Genomic DNA, 14,876 nt, shown 5'->3' with positions numbered 1-14,876 from the left:
TAACTTTCTAATGAGGAATCATAATGGGGAAAGTGAAGATTCTGGCGTTATTGCATCTCCAGCTTCAAAACCCTCCCATTGTTCTACTTGAGAGAGGAAAAATAAACCCTGAGCCAGTCAATTAGAGGGAAGAGGGGAAAAGTGGAATAAACTATTAAATTTTTAAAGGAGCAGCTCCATGGTGGGAAGGGCCTCCCTCAAAATTCAGGGTGTTGTGCTCCAAGCCTCCTGCTCCCCTCTGTTTTTTTAACCTGGGGGTTGTACTAAATTTACTTTAATTTGAGTAGATCCATCCCGTGCTGGTCCCATGGGATGCTCCAAGTATCTCCCACCACCCCCAAACCTGAACCACCCCTGTTTTAGGTCACAGTGATGGGGTTTATCCCAAGGATGTTGCCCTGTTTAAAACACCTCCTGCTATTCCAGGATTAATGACTTGCTGTCTGGGAAGGACGACAGAGCTGCCAACCAGTGTCACTCGTGTCCCATTCAGAGGAGTCAGCTCTGCTTATGATTAATTATTATTATTATTACAACCACTTGGGGAGCAGCAGGCGAAAAAAGGAAAAGAAAAGATCCGAGGGGTTTGTTTGGAAATTAAATGCCCAGTTTCCCCTGCGGAGCGTTTGGGAAGAAAGGGATCGTGGTATTTGCAACGCCCGAGGAAGCAGCTCTGGGAAGATAAGGGCTGCTTGGGAAGAAGGGGCTGTGGAGATGCCGAGCCCAGGGAGGTTTTATGGAGCTGCTCTTGGCAGGAGCAGCAGGTGACTCCTCTGGCTGCACGTGCTGAGACAATAAACACCCTTGGAGCTGGAAATGTCCCCCAAATCCATGGGAACATTGAGAATTGTGGCTAGCACAGGTCTTTCCCATGAGAATTCTTTTTGTGTTTTATAAACAAAGATAAAGTTTGGATGTTATTAAAAACAGTGTCTCAAGATTTGGATAGTGCAGGCCTGGCCAATCAAGCCTAGGGGGAGGTTTCTGACTGACCAATCTGGGTGACCTTTGAAAACTCTATATATATGTTGGATTCAAACAATGAAGTACTTTTTTCTATGCCACACTGAGAATTGGTGCTTTCCTTCTCTGCTAGCGGCTCAACAGCGACAGGGAATCAAGGCCCATCCTGCTGATCTGGAGCCGGCTGAGTTCTGCCCATTCCTTTGGCCCTTGGATCAGCACCACAGTGCACCCAATGGGGGCTGCCAAGGACCCAGTCTAGCACTGGGATGGAGCAGAGAATGGACAAATCTCACTTCATCCTCGGTCTCCTGCTTAAGGGATTTGGGAACACAGCCTCAATTTTGTCTAATTCCTCTTGTTCTTTTTAATTGGGCTCATGCATCTAAACCCCTTCGGCAAATCTCCGCTTTAATCTCCCCACGCCCTGGTTCATCATCTGTTCAATTATTAACATCTCTAATTACTATTAACCACGGCTCTCCTCCCAACTTGCCAGCTGGCTGCATGGCTCCCCGGATGGCAGAGGGGGATTTCAAAGAGCCCAGTGTTGTTTTGTGGAGCACCCAGGGATTTCTGTGTCCTTTGGGAGCTGCAAGACCCCAGGATGGAGCTCAGGGTGGCTTCATCCCCTCCAGGGATAAAGTGCTTTAAAGAGTGGGATGAGAAGAGTTTAAAGAGCTGAAAGGGGTGATAAAGCCAGATGGACAATTACCAAGTGCCCAAAAGGGGAGGGATGCAGCTCCTGGAATCACCTCCTGGATGCTCAGCTGCATCCAAAGCCACGCTGAGTTTGCCGTGGGAGATTCTCTTCCCGTGCCTCAGTTTTCCCTGCAAAAAGTGGAGCTCGTTGTTCTCACCTGCAAACCCAGCTCTGAAATGAAACCCCTAATAGGGACAAAAGGAAGGAAAGCTTTCCTGAGAATCTTCTCCTTCATTTAGGATTCCCCTTCAATTCTGATTCTTAGACAGGAGAGGGAGATTTCAAAGAGCCCAGTGTCTTTTTGTAGAGCATCCAGGATTTCTGTATCCTTTGGGAGCTGCCAGACCCAGGGATGAGGCTCAGAGCAGCTCCAGCCCATCCAAAGGCATGTGCTGCCATGGAAAGTGGTTTAGAGAGCTGAAAGGGATTATAAAACCCCTAAACTGGGCGAGATGAGCTTTGTGAAGCACCTCCTGGAGGCTCAGCCACATCCAGAGGAGGGTTAGGATGGATTTTAGGAAAAGGTTTTTTACCCAGAGGGTGCTGGGCACCGCCCAGGCTCCCCAGGGAATGGGCACAGCCTGAGGCTGCCAGAGCTCCAGGAGTGTTTGGACAGCACTGCCAGGGATGCCCAGGGTGGGATTGTTGGGGTGTCTGTGCAGGGCCAGGGGCTGGACTGGATGATCCTGGTGGGTCCCTCCCAGCTCAGGATATTCCACCCTTGCCATGGGATGTTTCCTTCCTGCGCCCCATTCCCCCACCAAAAATTAGGAAATCATGATACTGAACCTTCAACCCCCACCTGAGAAATAAAGCTCTGTAAGAAAAACCAATTGAAACAAAACTTTCCTCTGGATCTTCCCTCCACTTCAGCTTCCAGCTGGTCCTGATGCCAGACCAGCCTTTGGATTTGAGCACTTTGATTTCTCCATCAGCACTACAAACTCAGGTGGAAAACTTGCTCCTGTCTTGTCCTCACCAGCCTGTCCCAGACAGTGTGTCAGGAAGGAGCAAGGGGATCTGTTTTCCCCTGTATCCCACAGCCCAGGAATGTTTGTTATGCAGAATTGCTCGTGCTGCTCTCCTGGGAACAACACTGGGTCGGGAGATAAATCCTTCCCTCGGCTGCTCCATGCCAGCTCTGTGCCAGAGCAGAGTGTTGGGATTCTGCCTCAGCACTGGCTGATTTATGTCACCAAGCAACACAGCGGGAGCTGCAATTTTTACAATCAAATGCACAATTGACGCTGCATTTCTGGGTGAATATTTGAGCAGCCGAGCTGGAAATTGTCAGTCGCCCAGAAGTTTGGGACAGTTGGCACCACAGTCTCTGGAATTGGGAAATATTTAAAATCAATGTGATGCTGCACAGAGGCTTCTCCTTTCCCTGGATTTTCCACCCTAAATTCTCTCTCTGACTCTGCTTCCCTGCCTTAGTTTCCCCCTTGCATCCCTGCTGTCCACTTGTAGGGATGGGCTGGGACAAGAGCTGCCAGCATCTCCGTGGGCTCAGGCTTTTCCCTCCCAGCCATCCAACAGATCAACACTTCCCGGGAATTGCAGCAATGAATTTTTCATAGGAGCAAGGGAATTTGAGCCCCGGTTTGGTTGTTTTATTAAACACACAACAGGGATCCTTCAGGGGAGACATGGCTGGCGATTCCAGCGCCGTGGTTGGCGTGGTGGATAACACAGCTGTACAGATGTTAATCCATCGTTTGCTGCAGAGCTTCGCCCCGGGGACAGCACACTCAGAAAAGAGGGAATTTCTTCTGGTTCAAGACCTCGGGAGAGGCCCATTCTGCTGGAAAGGGGAGAAGAGTTGGGATAACTCAATCAAGCATCGTGTGTTTGAACCCAAAGGTGTGAGGAGCCTTTAGACCTGGAGCTGAAAGGAAAAGGGGAATGAGTGAATCTGCTTGTATCCCAGCTTTCTTCCCAAAGGGATAGGCAGCAACTTGGGCTCAAGCACAGGCTGCCATTCCATGTGAATTGTTGGTAATTTCTCTAATTTCCCCTTGCAAAAATTCCATTTTAATTGGACGGGAGGATTATAGAGGTGGCAGATGAGAAAGTGCAATCTTGGTCACTAATTAAAATTAAACTTCTCTAGAAAACCTTGGCCTCCATGTGAATTCAAATGGTTACACTGTGATCAGTGCAAATATTCCCTAATATTCCCATTGGTCTGCAGGGTAAGGGGCTGCCATGGCCAAAAAAAGGTGGTTTTAGACAAAATGAGGTATAATCTTGTTCACAGCATCCAGAAACAAAAAAAAAAAAAACCCAAAAAAAACAAACAAACAAACAAAAAAAATCCTTCTCTCCAGAACAAAATATGAGGCTGAAACCTGCCCAGAGCCACAACACTTATGGGAAGGAGGAGGAAACCTGGATTTGGTGCTATGGATATATTTTGGAGAGAGCTGGAGCTGTAAAAGCTGGTATATAAACACTTAGAGCATCACTGCAGGATGATCCCAAATCCCTGCATCCCTGAAAAGGCAATGATGGTCAAAGAGGCAGGAGGAGAGAATACCATCCCATGGAAGCAAGAGGAATGAAGAAGAAGGAGCCACCCCAAAATCCTGCAACAATGCCAGGGATTTCTGGAGATAAAACTAAAGCCCTGCTTTTCCAGCTGGGAACATATCATGGTTCATATATTCTTCTCTGGATGCACAAAGGGGCTCCTGGCTGACTCCCTCTGGATGCACAGCTCCACTCAGCAGCACTTTCCGGGATTCCAGGATGTGCATAATAACAATCCATGGCCACTTTCCCTTTCACTCCCGTGAAAAGTTCAGCCCAGTGTTTCTCATGGCTCATTTCCAGCTCTCCACTTTTCCCTTTAATCAACTTCAGGTGGGAAAAGCCCCGAGCTGAGGCACTGCCGGTTTTCAGGGTCAAAGAAATGTGAAAATTGGTGGGGTTTGCCTTAAATCCCTTGATCCAGGAGTCACTCAGGAGTCCCAGCTTTTATTAAAAAGCAGAGTCGGTGGCTTAGGTGGGAATAATCTTGGAAAGAGGAACTGCAAAGGGGTCAGGGAGAGGGTGGGGAATAAAAACCATCCTCCAAAGGGGGTAGAGGACTTCTTAAAACAGCTCTATGGACTTCTTAAAACAGCTTCATGGACTTAAAACAGCTCCATGGATCACACCTGACATCTCCCAGACAACTTGAGCCATTGTTTGTGCCACCAAAAATAGAAATGTGTAGGGAAGAGCCAGACTGCTCCTGGAATAACTCTGACATGCCCCATTTGTAGTGGGTTTTTAAGTTTAGTGGGTTTTTATTCTCCTTTTGGCAGAATTTAGAAGACTTGCAGACCTCCTGGAATATAAATATCCCTAGGGAATTGCATTTTTTCCCAGGCTGCTCCAGGGGTGGCTGCTCCTTACACTGATTTTTGCTCCCTTAGACGTGCAACATCCATGGGCTGCCCTTCTCCATCCTCATCCCAGGGATGTCAGCTCCACTGACAGCTGTCAGTCTTGTCCAGCTCCCAAGGAAAGCTCCTGGAGAACTGACTTTCTGGGTATTTATGGAATTCCTGGGAGCTCAAATGCCCATTGCCATCATCCATCCCAGGAGCTGCGAGCAATTTATTTCTCATTATGGATCTGCTGGAGTCTGAAGGAATCAACAGGGCCTGTTTTCCATGCCAGGTGCTGACGTGGCAAACTGGGGAGTAATGGGACTATTTTGGGATGTAGTTCTGGTAAATGTTGCCGATGCCATTGCCCATTCCCATCCCAGACAGGCTTCTCTACTGGATGTCCCACACGCAGATCCTGGCTGATAGAAATTCTTCTATTTATTTTATTTTATTTTATTTTATTTTATTTTATTTTATTTTATTTTATTTTATTTTATTTTATTTTATTTTATCCCATATGGATTTTTTTAATTATTCCTGGGTTTTAATCTCCCTGAGCCTGTTGGCTGCATGGGAGGGATCCTGTGGGATCTGGATGCTGCAGAAGCAAAGCCCCACCATCCTCCTCCCTGACTCAGCATCTTCACCATGTGCTGTTTGAGACACAACAGCTCCTGGGTGTCACCAAAAGGGAAGAAATTCCCTTCCCGTTGTCCCACTCACAGGGATACACATTTGGTGGGGAAACATCACCTTAATCAGCAGATTTGGGATCCCAAATTATTACCATCCCTGGAAATATATAAAGAATAAACATAAATAAAGAAGGAATTTATTTTATTCTTTGAGGCATGGAGAGCTTTGGAATAAAGCTGGTGTTGGTGGAGAAAATGCTGGAAATTCAATTATTTGGTGGGGAGTGATCTGTCCAGAGGGACTTGGTTGTACCTCCTGGAGGAGATGGACACATTCCATGCCATTTTAGGAATGAGTGGTTCAATTAAAGTGGACAACACCCATATCCAGCCCCGATGGAAAGGCTCATCCCTCACCATCATACCCTGTGAAGGGCACCATCCCTTCTCCATCCTCTCACCAGGATTGTGTCACCATCTCCTCGGGCATCTCCCAGTACAACAATGGTTGTGTGGAGTTTTTATGGCTCCAGGGTGGGAAAAAAAAAAGGCTGAAGCAAAGATATTTCACACAAAGCTTTTGTGAGCTTCATATGCTCCCTGCTCACAGCCACCTGCTTCCAGATGGCCAGGACACATTCCCATCTGGGACAGGAAACTGCCTGGTTTTCGGATTTCTTCCTCAACACACAGGTTGGGGATGAGGTTGGATCCCACCCTCTGCTCTAGAGGGTGAAACCAAAGTGTGCAAATACTGACAGAAGGATTTAATCCCCCGGGGAGTGGTCACAGCCCCAAGCCTGACAGAATTCCAGAGATTTGGGTAATGTGGTGATTCCTGCGCAGGACTGGGAGCTGGATTTGATGATCCTGGTGGGTCCCATCCAACCTAGGATATTCTGTGATTCTGGAATGTCTCCTGTGCCCTGAGAAGCTGGAGAAAAGGAGATTTTGGGGCTTTGCCTGGAGAGCCGCAGCAAACCTGTCTGTTATCCCTGTCTGTTATCCCTGTCTGTTATCCCTGTCTGTTATCCCTGTCTGTTATCCCTATCTGTTATCCCTGTGATCCAGAGCAGAGTCTTTAATAACTGGAGAGGACAAAGAGCCGTGCTTGTTGTCAGAGATGTGCGGAGAAAGGCTGGGGCTGCATCAATTAAGATAAGAGCTCTGTCTGAGGCAGCTCACGAAACCAAGGAAATGCCTTTAACCTCTCATTTCCTCGCTTTGGAGGCTCCAATCTGAGCTGAGGTGTCTCACCAGCCGGGACACTCCCTGGATTGTGGCTGCTAATGAATTACCAGCTTTATTTGTTAATTTATTTACCCAGTTTTCCTTCCTGGGCATCAGTAGGCCCTGGGAGCTGCGAAGATGTGAGATGAAATCCCTGCTGGATGCTTTCATGGCATTGTTTGGTGACACAAGTGTGGTTTGTCACAAGTGTCCCTCCAACACCTGGCTTCCCCCCATTTTGGAGCAGCATCCCATTGGGATGGAGCTCTGGAATGCAATTCCTTGTGGATTTGGTGGTGGAGACTTGCCTGGCTCAGTTGCTCAGGGCCACTGTGGTGTGACAGATCCTTGTCCTCCATCTGGGGACAATACAAGCTGTTGATTTAATTCTGTTTTAATAAAAACATCTTGTTTAACACACAAACCACACCTGCCTGCGTGGTTTTGTCCCCAGTGGGGCTGGAAGCTCTGCCAGGAGCTCAGCATTTAAAATCAAATCAGAAACGACCCTCAGTCCCAACTGAAGCCCCAGACCCTCCTGACACAGCTCTGGTCTGTGATCAGCGAGGAAAAGGAATTGTCCATCTGTTAAGAGCTTCTCTGTCCAGGAGTCCTGAGCTCAGAGCGATGCCAGGAATTTCAATTATTCCTGCAATTCTTACTGAGGACAAACCAGCTCAGCCATGCAGTGTGGCCATGCTCCACAGCCTGGATTTTAATTGGGAGAAGGCAGGTGTGGGGCTGTCGGGCATGTCTGGGAGCACACCAGGGTGCTCAGGAGTCCAGCGCTGTGACAGCTCCATCCTGGAGCAGGCTCAAGGATTTCAGCTCCTTCTGGCCCAGTGCTGCTGTAAAATTTCCCTGGTGTTCAAAGCCTGACCCAGAACAAGCAGAGAAAGTTTAATACATAATTGAAATAAAATTTCTATTTCCTCTTTGGATTATCTTACAAAATTTTAATTTCACAGAAAAGTCATTACTTCATTTGTTTTGCTAATCCTTCGGATCTGCTCCATACGGAGGATGATCTGGAGCATTATTAGAGTCCCTAATAAGATCTCATTTCCTCCTCAAGGCCACTTGGTAAAGTCTGAGCAAACAACGTGGAGCTGCTTCTTCAGCCGTGCTTTGGTTGCACTGGGCTGGAATCAGAGGCATCCCAGATTTTCCTGCTCCTCACCCAAGCAGGTTTGTTGTGGTGCAGCCCTGGGCTGGGACAGCTGCCGGGTGTTTGGGCAGTCACTGAGCCAGGAATCCCCAAAATGCTGCCGTGAAAAGCAGCTGTGCCTGGCAAGGAGCCGATTCCCAAGAGAAGCAGCAATAGGAAAATGCTTTGGAGTAGGAAAAGTGTGTCTTTTTCCTATAGGAAAGGAAAGGAGGAGAATGGGGGAAGCTGAAACAAGGCCGTAAAGGAGATGGTTGGATGGAGCCTTTCAGAGATGACAATCCCTCCATCCCAGAAGTGAGTAAAATTCCCAGGCTTGGCTGTGTCCTGCACCTCCCTCCATCTCCCAAACACGCAGGAGCAGCAAATTCTGTCCTTATTCCAGGGAGAGATGGGAAAGTGCTCCCAGTTGGTGCCCCTGGGATCTCCATCAGGGTGGTAAGGGCAGAGGGCAGCTGTCCATCCCCCAGCATCCTCCTACTCCTCCCTTTCTCCTCCCAGGAAGCCCAACTTTGAATGCAGGCAGAGGGCAGCCAGGAGCAACGGGAAAGATGGAGATCCTGGAAAGGCTGGAGCTTCTTTGCTATGAAGCCAGGCTAGGAGAGCTGGGGGTGTTCATCTGGAGAGGAGGAGGATCCAGGGAGAGCTCAGAAACTCTTCCAGTGGCTAAAGGGGCTCCAGGAGAGCTGGAGAGGAACTGGGGACAAGGGATGGAGGGACAGGACACATAGAATGGCTTTCCATGGACAGAGGGCAGGGATGGATGGGATATTGGGAAGGAATTGTTCCTTGTGAGGGTGGAGAGGCCCTGGCACAGGGTGCCCAGAGAAGCTGTGGCTGCCCCTGGATCCCTGGAAGTGTCCAAGGCCAGGCTGGACAAGACTTGGAGCAGCCTGGGGTAGTGGGAGATGTCCCTGCCATGGCAGAGGGTGGAACTGGATGGATTTTAAGATTCCTTCCAATGCAAACCCTTCTGGAATTCTGTGTTTCCATGATTCCCAGTCCAATAAGGGAGGAGAAATCCCAGGTGGAGCTCGTGGGGGATCAGTTTCTGCCCGGGGTCTGTGGGGTTCTGTGGGATCACGGCTCCCACTAGTGGCTTCTCCCAAACACAATTTCCTGCCGAATACCTGGAATTCTGCATCCTGGAATCTCGGGGATCACGGGTCTGCCTTCCTCTGCCCCGGGGTGCTGCACAGAGCAGGAACAGAGGAATCCCATCCCACCACACCTTAGCTTTTCAAAGTGCTCCCCAAAAAGGCACTTTAATGTCCTGTGCTCCACCCAAGAGATCTCCCAGGACAAGATCTGACCCTTGCCTTGCTGAGATGACCCTGGGGAAGAGGGCCCTGCCCGTCAAAGAGCAGGTTAAAGGATGTCCTGGGAATGCTGGGTTTGCAGATCCTCTGGAATATCAACCCAGTGTTTGCTGAGTTACTCTCACAGCTGGGTCTGTTTCCAAAGGTGTTAATAAAATACACAAAACACACTGTGAGGGAGACCTGGGGAGCTTGGAGTGCCTCTGAAAGGTTAAACTGGCAGCTGGTTCTAAGAGAAACCAGCAGAAAATTCACAGCATTTCATTGATCAGCAGCAAAATAGTTGCTCCTACTTTGTACAGTACCTCTTGCATCGTTTAGCCTCCAAAATCCCCCCAAATCCATCACTTCTTAGGTAATTACTGCTCCATTACACTGAGTTTACTGTGATATATTTGCAATCATGGAATGAATTATCCCTTATGAGGGGGAAAAAAACCTGTAAGTTTGGGGGAGTGGGGAGAGAAGGGAATAAATAGCAGAAAATAAAATCAATTCATGCCTCCATTAACACCTAACCACAAAGCTCCTCACCACAGTCCATCCCTGTACCTACAGCTCCTGGGCAGCCAGCAAAGAGCCAAAAAACAATTACAGAACAGAATTAAAATCACCTTTTTAAGTGAAAGTTCTCGAGACGCCTCCCTGCGAAGATTTAATCAGGCGGGTATTGAGTGCCAATGCAATAATTGATTATTAAATCACTATAAATACACATCTGTACAAGGCTCCAGTCCAATTTCCCCTCTGCAATAAATATTTCTCAGGGTGTTTATTTAATCCACGCCTGCCCACGTGAATTTCAGTGATGGATCTTCGGCTGCCTGGATGCAAAACAGAGGCTCGGCAACACTGCCATCCATCAGCCTCTAAGTTGCTGTTAATAACATTCCCTAGGGGGAAATTCCAGGCAAACAGTTATGAATTTAGTGATAGGGAGCCTCAATCTTCTATTTAAGGAGAAGAGGTGACGAGGAGTGCAAGAAGGCACCAAGCCGGGCAAGGATGGAGGGAAAATTTCTCGATGTATTTGGGGTTGAAATACATCCTGAAATTGCATTTTGTGTGTTTTCCCTTGCTTTTTAGGGCAATCAGTCACAAACCTGTGCTTCCTCTTGCCTTGCATCTCACTGGAGAGAGGATGTGGGGAGACAAGGGCAGCTCATGAGCAAAGAATTTCCAAATAGCTCTAATTGGTTCAGCCAAGTCTCAAAAGTACAGAAATTACCAGGAAAAATGAGCATCCAGCAGGGGGAAAAAGCTTAAAGGGTGACAGGGGTAATAAAAAATGTAAATAATCAAAAAATCCCTTTCCCCTTTGAAATCTCAGGAGTTTTATTCCCAGAGGTGCTGGGCTATGGCTTGGAAACACTTTTTTCATGGATCTTGGCTTTCCAAACGGGTTAAAAATATCCTGGTTTTGCCATGAGGACAAAGGGGGGGATTTGCACAGCCAGGGGGACTGATGGACAAAAGCTCTGGAGATCCTTCCGTCCTCCCATCCTTCCTCCCATCCTTCCATCTTTCCATCCTTCCACCCTTCCACCCTTCCATCCCCATGTTCCTGTCTAGGATTTAATGCTATTCTCTTCCTCCTTTAGCGGAGATCAAAATTTAACGAGGACAAAATCAGCCCTGAATGAGGAGATTTTCGACGCTTTTTGAAGGTCTAATGAGAACAGGGAACAATGCATAATTAAAGACATGGAGAATCCACGGCAAATCCCGAGGAAGAGGAGGGAGGAGCTCTGCCCCAGCCACGCCTGAGGCCACACCCTGCCCATGCCACACCCCACATTCACCTGTCCTAAAAATGACCCATTTTAAAAAGTTTCTTTAAAGAGCCCTAAAATCTGCATTTCCCAAGAGGGAAACTGAGGCACAGGTGTTCCGGGATCACTGATGTCCATCAGAACCCTGGAATGTCCTGGAGTTGAAGGGAAGCAGGGAAATATCCCTGTTGTGCTTAGGGTTGAAATGCATCATGAAAAAAACATTTTCCTTTGATTTTCCAGGTCTTCCAAACTTTACCAATGAGTTGGCCAAGTTGGGTTGACCAACAACTCCAGAAGAACAATCCCCAGCACTATAAGGATGCAGCCTGGGGGATATTTCAGGATATTTCACCTTCTTTTCCCTTTCTTTATCAATATCTGCTGATAGGAAGCTGCAAATGTTATCATGGAAGATCCCCAGCATCCCATGATTTCGGAGCGATAACTCCAAAGGGAAAATGGGATGTTTTATTCAGATTTTTTTTTCTTTTAGAAGTATTTCTCGGGATTATCTCACCTCCATCCCAGCTGCACCCACGCACGGATAAATCACAGCTCCAGTGTCACTTTTTGAAAGGATAAATGTTTCCGCTCCCGGGATATTTATTCCTTTTTGCTCTCGTTTGACAGACAAATCACATCATCCCAGGATTTCCCTGGCAAACTTTGGAGCAGCCAACATGCCCCTAGGGATTTATTTCACTATCAAACTGTCTTGTTTTGGAGGGGGGTGTGGAATTTTGGGCCAACCTGATGGGCTTTGTGAACAAGCTGAGGTTCGTTAGAGGGATTTACATTCCCTGGAATGACTGATTTTAGTTACATGTTCCACAAAGACAGGGATGGAGCTGGGATGGGAGAGATCTCCTGACTTCAGTTTTCCAGGGAAAAATGAAGGTTGAGATGACTGTCAACCTCAGATGTCCTTTGAAGTGCAGTGTCATCAATATCTACAACTTCCTCCTTAGGGAATTGGAGGGACAGCTCTGATCTCTGCTCCCTGTGACAGTGACAGGACCTGAGGGAATGGGTGGAGCTGTGCCAGGGAGGGTTAGGATGGATTTGGGGAAAAGGTTCTTCTCCCAGAGGGTGCTGGCACTGCTCAGGCTCCCCAGGGAATGGGCACAGCCTGAGGCTGCCAGAGCTCCAGGAGTGATTGGACAATGCTCTCAGGGATGCACAGGGTGAAATGGTTGGGTGCCTGTGCTGGGCCAGGAGTTGCATCCTTGTGGATCTCTTCCAACTCAGGATATTCCATGATTCTGTGACTTCCAAGAAGAGGACCCCACTATATCTGCAGCTGCAAAAAGCCCATTTTCCCTCTGAAAACCCCAAATTAGGGATTGTCTTGTGAAAAAGCCTGTGCAAAATGAAGGATTTATGGAACAGCACATAAAATCCTGACATGCCAGGCTGCTCCTCTGTGTCTGCACATCCCTGTTTTCCCCTAAACACAAAGGAGATTTTTGGAGCCAACACCATTTGCTGTAAGAGCAGGGTGGTAGAAAAGCAGAATCCCCAAATGGCTCAGAGATGTTTTACAGACCTTAATAACTGCAGTCTCACAACAACTCGGCAAGAAATAGGGACTGTAATTGTCCCCATTTGCAGGAAGAAGAAAAATAGATATACACGAATTAAATGAGGGGCTGAGTAAAGTCTTATCAGGAGCTGGGGGAGCTCTCCATTACCTGATGTCTTAAAATCAGCGCTGGATCTCTTTATATCAATCATACTCTGCCTCTGCCAGGAAGAAGAAGTGGCTGGGTTAAAAAAAGGCTCTTTGCCTTTCTCTCTCCTTTGCTTTCTTCAGGAATGTGTTTTTCCACTGAAAAATGAAGAAAGTTCACTTTTCTTCAGGCAGCTCCAGCCAGACTTTATGAGATTTGTCCTGATTTTCTCAAGGACATTCCCAAGGAAGAAGAAATGGGCCAGAATTGCAGGCACCAGGCTCCAAACCCTCCAAACATCCTGGGATGTTGCAAGCAGCTTTGGCTTGATGGAAAAGCAATCAGAACTTTGGGCATGATGCTTTCTCCAAATGTTTTGGGATGGGGGCCGATTTGTCCTGATTTCCCCAATGTGCCTCCTTCCCACATGTCCTGAGCATCTCTGAGCACTGATACGAATCCAAAAGATAAGGAGAAAAGGAATTTGGGGATTTAGTGGTGTAAGCATGCAGGACACCTTCCACTATCCCAGGTTGCTCCAAGCCCTGTCCAGCCTGGCCTTGGACACTTCCAGGGATCCAGGGGCAGCCACAGCTTCTCTGGGCATGTGAAACATGAGGCAAACCAGCCGTTCCTTTCCCAAATTGTTGAACATGGAGCAGGGAAGCTGAGAGAAATTAGAGCCTGGCACAAAAATCCCTGCATTGATTCCGTATTCAGCCAGCTCTGCCAAGGGTTTCTGTTTGCAAATTGCCTGCAAACAGATTGGAGAAGTCCCCGCCATATTCCTTGTTTGAAAATTTTTGCAAATTTCTTCACGGTCTGAGGATCAGTTGGAGTCCAAAATGTGATTATGGAATCGACAATTCCCAGTCGCACAACTGCCGCTGACCGAGCTGTGGCCTTTTGATGTTTCTGCACCATAAATACACAAGAAAAGAGTCGGAAAGGCAGTTTTAAAGCTGGAAAGAAACAAAGTCATCCAGCTGGACTTCCAAAAGCTCTGTTGAGTGTTGTTTGAACCACCCAAAAAAGCAGCTTTTGGGAACAGTCAGTGCCTGGATTCAGCACCCTGAAGTTGTGAAGACTTCACCGCCTCCTGCAGTTAGCTGAGCTGGGGTTTAATTCCCCTCCTGTTTAATTTATATCTGAATATTTCTAATTTACATGCAGCTCTTGTCACGCCTTTGCTGAAGATTTCTTGGCTCTCAGAGCTTCTCCCAGCTCAGCTGCTGATGGACCAAAAATGATCCTCCATTCCATGTGCTGCAATTGGATTTTCCAAAGCCAGGACCCTTCATTTGCAGTCTTGGGTTCTAAACCAAGCCCAGCTTGGATTCAAAGCAAGGGGCTACCTCTGATAAAACTCAACTGGCCCACCACGAACTGGGAATTTTGCTATCAAGGAGAGGTTTTGAAACATGGAGGTGGTTCTGAAACAGGGAAGATCTGAAGGAAAAGTTTGTTTTCTGGGAGAATTCACGTCAGCGGAGCTCGGCTGGCTCTGTTCAAGGTGAGTGAGCATAAAAGGGTCAAGCTGCAGCTGTCTTCGGAATTAGAATAAATTATCCTCTTTCAGATGCCTCCTTAATGGCTCTGCTCTGCCGGATCCCACTCTGGCCACACGCAGCTTGGAGGTGAGCTGAGACTGCTCCTAATGATCAGCTCATTACATCCATGAATTATGCACACAGCCAGCTTATGCAAAACAAGCCTGGTATTATTATTAAACTCCTGACACCAGCACAGCAGCTGGAGGCTCCCTGGCTGTCATCCTTGACTCCTGCTGAACATGCTGGCCAATATTGCCTCCATGTGACTCCGTGCTCTCCCATCTGTCTGCACAGCCCCACTCTTTGGTTTTTTCCTGTCTCAGGATTGTTCAGTCTCTCACAGGAGATTGGCATGTCCCATGCTGAGGCCACAAATAGGGGAAAAAATACACTAAAACTTCAGGTAGGCTTTGAGTTTAAGGAATTAAAGATACTTGCTAAGCTCATGGGGGAAAGTGCTGGGCATGGCACAAACTGGGATAT

The sequence above is a fragment of the Lichenostomus cassidix genome, chromosome 24 (genome assembly GCF_008360975.1).
Source record: "Lichenostomus cassidix isolate B80296 chromosome 24, HeHo_3.0, whole genome shotgun sequence".
Classification (NCBI taxonomy): domain Eukaryota; kingdom Metazoa; phylum Chordata; class Aves; order Passeriformes; family Meliphagidae; genus Lichenostomus; species Lichenostomus cassidix.
Note: the sequence above shows the minus strand (reverse complement) of the source record.